At 41.2% G+C, this 6,984-nt stretch overlaps 1 long non-coding RNA gene across 2 annotated transcripts in view; it reads right to left on the bottom strand.

Moving 5' to 3' along the window:
• Positions 1–6,275, bottom strand: part of LOC107096711 — a 137,148-nt gene extending 130,873 nt beyond the window's left edge. For both annotated transcript variants that reach the window (XR_001481806.1, XR_001481805.1), the window contains exon 1: positions 5,985–6,275. This is a non-coding gene — a long non-coding RNA (uncharacterized LOC107096711). The remainder of the gene's footprint in view (positions 1–5,984) is intronic.
• Between the last annotated feature and the right edge of the window lie 709 nt (positions 6,276–6,984).

Below are 6,984 nucleotides of genomic sequence, written 5' to 3'. Positions count from 1 at the left end.
CTTCTTTAAGTAACCTTTGGCCATCTGATTTTAAATCAATTTATCGGAAAAATTATCAACACAATTGATTGATTTGCAAAACAATCGGTAGTTGCAGCCCTTTATATTTTTTTACAATGTTGGTATAGTTTTGCTCTAAGTGCGTTGCTCTGTCAGCTAAAGTAATTTTTTCAATTCTATATACTAGGGGTGTAAATAAAATCATTTTGTATCCATGCATCTATCCAACAGCCGACAATCCGATGCATCGACACGTCCGCAAGATAATCGATTCATGTATTTTTTTTCCTCCGGTCTATTTTTATCCATTTGCTCCTGGACGTAATTCTCCCTCTCTAGCTGCGGTGGCGCTAAACATATTTTGCCCTCCTACCTCGCTTCCTGGTTATACTCTTACAGCAGTGAGTTGCAGTGAGCTTGACACAGACATTTTTGATTTATGCTCAATACTGAAGGTCTGTGCTACACGCTGTGGGTCTAGATACAGCCAAGGCGTAGAGAAGTGGGGGCGAGTTTAGTCCGACGACGGAGGGACATGAGTGCCAAAAAGAGCGGAGATCCAGGTAGAAGTGTCATGATCTGGCCTGTTTGCTCTCCCTTAATTAGTCATTCCTTTCACCTGTCTTTTTCCCTCCCTGCCTCAATTATTATTTATTCCTCTCACCTGTTTCCTGTGGTTTATATTCAGTTCAGCCTGAGCATTCAGTGCCAGATCGTTGCTTGTCTTTTTGTTAGTCTGTCTGTTCAGTTTTAGCCTTGCTTCATGCCCTGGATCCTAGCAGCCAGTGGAAAGAGGGTTTTTGTGTTTGTCTCGTCTCCTGATTGCCCGCTGTTCCTCCCCCGCTGAGTCCTCTGGGTTTTTGGCTTTATATGTAGGGAGGTTCAGCTTTTATCTCAGTAAGCCTGGCTCCGGGGAGGAGACCAGTTTAAAGTCCTGCATTAAGTTCTGGTTCCACGTCCTGTCTTGGCTACCCTCTTCCGCTGAGCCTGCTCATCTGCTCCTGATCCTGTCTGCTCCTGTGCGTGACCGTCTGGTCCTGCTTCCGGTCCCAGTCAAACTCTGAACCTGCCTGGGAGCTTGTGGATGCCTGGAAGCCCAGATCCTACCACCTGTCTGTTCCAGCCTGATCTGGATCCTGTTCGGTCTGTTCCTGTCTCTTTTGAATCCCTGACCAGGATCGGCTTCCTGCAAGACCTCTGGAACTGCAGCTTTGGGGACATTCTCGGACTGGACTGTTAAACCAGGTAAGTGACCAACTCAGATAATCATCTTCTGTCAGAAGATCGTGGTCACTTACCTGTGTTTCTTCTGCAGAATGTCTGAGATTGGGCGGTGCCCCGCCTCCCTCCTGCAGTGTCCGCGAGCCACAGCTCCACTTTAGTTTTTGTTTTATTTCATAAACTTTTTTGAACTTTCCTACTGACTGTCTCTCCTTGAATATTGGGTCCACCTGTCTTCGGTTCATGACAAGAAAAAGGATCCCAGCGTTCTTGCGCACCTCGCTCTTCTAGCGGGTCAAACTTCACGAGTTGTTTTCCACAGTTTGGGTCATAAAAACAAAACAAGCCGACCTCCCGTCTGCGGCACTGTCTGCGGTCAGCTACAATTTGGGAGAGGAGCAGCGGAGTGTCTGCGGAGGGGGCGGGGACGTCGACACTCTGCAGCTGAGGTATTGAATTGCACTCATTGCACTGATTTTGTGCAGTATTTTTTTATGCAAGGCCTTTCAGAATCTGTAACGCAGGGGTATTATTATTTTTCAGTGAATGAGGTTTTAATAGGAATAGATGGAGTACAACTTTTATACTTCTGTTATTTGCTGTTGTTTCAAAAAAAAACAATGCATAACAATATTACAGCTTTCATTGATTTACTTCAAATTTGACACATTGTCTAGCCTGTAAGGTGTAAAAAAAAAAAAAGAACCAATTAATCGAATCGAATCGTATCGTGTTGTATTCTTGAGTATTGAACATAATCGAATCGTTGGGTCAGGAAATCGATACTGAATCGAATCGCCGTGATGGATGTGATTTACACCCCTACTATATACTCTGATTTACGATTAATCGATTACTTAATTAGTTGACGATTATTTCAATAATCGATTAATCACGATCATAATGATTAATTGCTTCAGCTCTACATTTAATAGACTGAAAATAGTGATAAATTCTATAAAATATACAATACATTCTAAAACCTTACAATTTCCTTTAAGGCTCCTTTGTTTTTTTGTTTCTCATGTGTCGGTCAGCACTGATCAATGTTGTAACTCTGGCTGTTTTTCATGTCCTGTTTAAATTAAACCTACGGTTTCCAGTTGCATGAGCAACTAGTAAATGTGTATCACTACTTTTAATGAAAACATTCTAGATTCATGCGGGTAAGGATTACATTTGACTTAACATAAATAATGACACAGCAGTTAGACAGCATATAAAAAAAAGAGAGAGAAAAAAGTAAAAGGGTATCCCTACATTAGGAATTTAAGACAAAATGAAAAAGGTCCAGGAGAAAGAACAGGCTTCAGGAATCTAAGCTATGCTGAACTGATAGATGGGAATGTTATAGAACCATCCGCAGCACAATTCTGGGAGCTATTTTGAGATGGATGTGGGTTGCGGGTCGGCGCTGTCTTCTCTGCTGTCTCACTTCAGATTTTTCTTGTCACACACCTCTGAGTCAGAGAGCGACAATCACAACATTAACTGTGTTATCTGTAATTTCAGAAATTTCCTGCTAAGCTTTGGGGACCGCACCAGGCAAATATAAGAAATGCTGCCCAGTAATTTAAACAGTGCACTGAGGAAGCATCCTACCTTCTACATGTCAGACTCTAAGATTTAACCACAGATTAATTTCCTTTAACATTTTACGGGAAATCAAAATGAAAATAAACTCAACACTGTCCACAGACAGAGTCTAATGACGCATCATGCTCATCTGTCGGCAAGACTGAATTCATTCCGGAGAAGCGGAGGTTTGGCTGCGCGCTCTGGTAACAAGCAGAAGCTCATAGTGTGAGTCTCGCCCTGCAGTGACCCCTAATGAGCCAACAGCCTCCTGCCAGAAGCAGCCAGGGTTGCTGCACTTGTAATGAGCTGCTGTTTTGCTACAGGCCTTTCAGACGGGCCATGGAGCTGACATCTGCACCACAGGACGTGAGGAGCTCTGGCAGATGATGCAATTCTGTGGCGATTCTATGGACAATGCTTCCATTCAGAGGTGCCTCCAGTTTCATTCTAGCACGCGTCAACACACAAATACTGCTGTCAGAATTATAAATAACCTGTTTGTTTTTTTATACAGAGAATATGAAAAAAGTGATGTTACCTCATAGAGTTGTTCACACCCAAGAGCATTTCTGAAATTTAAATTTTTACATTACAGCCAAGTAGAAACCCTTCAGTCGATTGGATTTCTATTTTATGAGAGAGAAAAATTCAACTCAGAAGGAGAAGGAAATATGAAGGTTTCTCAAAAGAAAAAACTTCAAAACTTTTTTCATGCATATAAATATTGTATAGATGTATTCATCCAATTTTGCTCTGACACCAACAATTTCCTTAATAGGTAACCAATCAAATAGAGTTTAACACTGAGTGAGCGGCAAAAATCCAGATGGGAAAACCCTTTGACAGGACAATTGTTCCTCCTCCATTATCTAAATCTGTCAGATACTTATAAAGGCAACAAAATCATGTATGGCTGATATAAATAATGATATTAATTGATTATTGGAATAAATTGTTAACTGGATTATGGAGACTAAGGCATATTGTTTGTTGAGAAACGTACCCGCTCAAAGCAGTAATTTGCCAAAATTGTAAAGGGTTTATACACATTCATCAATTAACCTGTTAACTGGCTGCACCAAAATCACTTACCAAAATCGCTGTCCTTTAACCCTTGATCTGCTCTATCATCTAAAATCATAGTAATGGAAAAGAGTAGCCTTACTGTGGCAAGATCAGGCTTAAAGCTTGAAGGCACCACAAATGTCTGCCCCTCAGATGTGATGGGACCAGTTAACGGGTGAACATGAAAAACTTTTCCCAGCCTCTTTTGGTTTAAATACTGTATTAAAATCTTCCTTAAGCCCACTCCTATTTCTTTTTTATCTTTTCTCCATGTTGGAGACAAAGTCAGTATCTCCCCTTATTTGCAAACTATTGACCAAGAGACATGCTGATCCACATGCACCCATGGTAAAGGGACTACACACTGCTGAAGAAAAAAAACCAAATAAAACAGACCATCAGTCGGTCCAGCTTTGCAGAACAGCTGTTTGGGCATCCTTCTGAGCCTTTAGCATGGTCGCCTAACACCTGTTTTCAAAGCAGGAACTATGCTGAGGCAGTGGTTCATGTGTTTACCTACCTGCAAGCACTCAGGGTAAGTCATGATAGGGTCTGAAGGGGGCGGGGTTCATGTTTTCACTGAGTTTTCTCAAAAATATTTGAAAATAAGGAGGCACTTTGGTTTAAAAACACAGTCGACCTCAGCAGATGGCCGCTCACACTGAGCCTGGTTCTGCTGGAGGTTTCTTCCTGATTAAAAGGGAGTTTTTCCTCTCCACTGTCGCTACAAGCATGCTTAGTGTGAGGGATTGCTGAAGAGTCAATGAGTCGATGCAATCAGAAGGTTTTTCTTACATAGAAAACTCTGAAACAATTTGACTGGATGATCTGGTGAACTGGAAAGTGCCTTGAGATGACATGAATTGGAGCTATTTAAATAAACTAACTTTAATTTAATTTAGTTTCAGCGGTCATTACGCTCAATAAAAGTCAGTTTATTGGCCTAATTTCAGTGTAATTTTGACAACTTTTAGTGTAACCAACCTTTCTGCTAAAATGTGCTGGAAAGAGCCCTGGAAGAAGGAGCCCAAATGTCAGTCTAAGGGCCGATGTAGTGTCCTGAATTTCAGGACAAAATTCACCTTAGCCACTGGCTACACTGAAATATGCCGGGAAGAATCATCCAATTATTGATTCATGGAAAAAAAAAAGTTTGATGGATTTATGGATTGGCAAGAGGATCTTTACTTAGAGCAGTAAATGTAAGATATTATTGAAATCAAGCAAAAAGAGATAAGGTTTACAAGACACAGAAGACACATAAACCGTAACAGGGACAGCCACATGCTGTGGGAAAGTCTTTTTTTTATTTGATGAAAAAGTAGCTAAATATTCTGATGGAGAAACCTTGGTATTGTTTCTGCAGATACAGCCCTGTTATGTATCCATAGAAAGAACCAGTCAGAGTCTAAATCAACATTTGAAATGTGAAATTGTGGGAAAATTCTTGAAAACAGCTTTTTATTCTGACGAAACAAAACCATGTAAATAATGCATGCTACCTTAAACTAAAGTTAACAAAATCTGGGGTTAATAATGTTAAAAAAATTCAAGGCATAACAGAACTTTTGCACTTTGGAGCCATTTGCTCAGATCAGTTGCTATTATCTTCAGCCAAATTACATCCAACTTCTAATAACTGTGCCCTGAAAGTCAATGTTGGGCAAGATGTTTTTTGTTTTTGTTTTTTTCATTTTATACACTTTAGGAGCAATTAAGACTGACAAGCTTGCTTTATTGAAGGATTTATACATAAATGTCTACTTTTAAAGTCATTTCCACGCAGCATACAAAGTGGGACCTTCTGTTACCAGTGAGTCATCAGGTTTGTGTCAGATATGGGATACCTCCATGAGCATAACCCTGGCTAGTCTCCTGTTTATCTGTGGTTAATAAACAGACACTGGGTGCGCTTCTGTCCGACGCCTGCTGCGTCCAACGCGCTGCAGACGGAAACAGTCAGACTGCAGCCTGAGCCGCAGAAAGTTGGCACTCCGTCTCCAACTGGACACGCAGAGACGATGAGAGGCAGAATAAGGTTGCAGGTAGTATTATCTGAGCTGAGCAACCACGTGTTTATTAGTTATACCCGCTCCTACAAACAGAACATCTGCACTTACCTCCACATCTGGAGAAGATGACCTGTTTGTCTTCTGCTTTCCTCTCCTCTGCCTTGTCCGTCTCCCTGTTTAGACAGTCACGAACATTGACTCCGGAGCGTTTCTTTTCCTTACAGTCAGCGGCGCTCTCACCGCCACATTTCTCAGTCGCTTGGTTTTCCAGTGCGGGATTTTCCTCTCTTATAGAATGGAAACTTTGCGGGTTATATTAGAATGAATTATAATTGAAGCTGCAGAAATCACCCACCGCTTCCCCTATGCAGCATCACTCTGGTTTGCTCCTCTCCTCTCCTCTCCTCTCCTCTCTCCTCTTCTCTGCTCCTCCCGGCGGCAGGAGGGCGGCGCGCTCCAGCGGTGCATGCGTGGCACGAGCGCGCGAATATTCACCTGTCATCGCCGGATGCAAACGCATCGTTGTGTTCAGTAGGAACATTTTGCAGAGATGTCCTCATGGCTGCAACATTCAGGGGCGTTCATGATTTTTTTGAGAGACAGTGCGACTCCAAACTTGCAATAGTGACGGATTTAAGAAATGTGCGGCCTGAATGCAGGCATGGGACCCTCAGTGACAAAAAACAAAACAACAGCTTGATAATAATGGAAAAACTGACATTTTAAAAGAACAGAAATGCAATTTTCCTCTTGTCTTTTTTATTTCTTACTCTTACTGTCTTTTTCTCAATATGTGTTTTTTCAGCCCTTTTAGATGTCATCAACTATTAAATGTCCATTATTATTAGTTATGAGTCCCATATAATGGATTAGGACTGTGTCTAGGTTTGTTATGCCTGATAATATCCAGCTTATTGTTGATAACTGTTGCTTTGGCTCCATTTAACCCTTTATAGAGCACTCAGTGAAATACTTGGTAAATCTAAATTTCAAGCCAATAGTGTTTTTGGAATCCAGGACAAGACCTTATTACATCTGTAAATGAAAAAAAAAGTATGGATATTTTGATGGTAAAAATTAATGTCAATTAGGGATGCACGATATAATC

This window comes from Cyprinodon variegatus, unplaced genomic scaffold, assembly GCF_000732505.1.
Source record: "Cyprinodon variegatus isolate N-32 unplaced genomic scaffold, C_variegatus-1.0 Scaffold644, whole genome shotgun sequence".
Lineage (NCBI taxonomy): Eukaryota > Metazoa > Chordata > Actinopteri > Cyprinodontiformes > Cyprinodontidae > Cyprinodon > Cyprinodon variegatus.
Note: the sequence above shows the minus strand (reverse complement) of the source record. Positions and strands in the feature narration are given on the sequence as shown.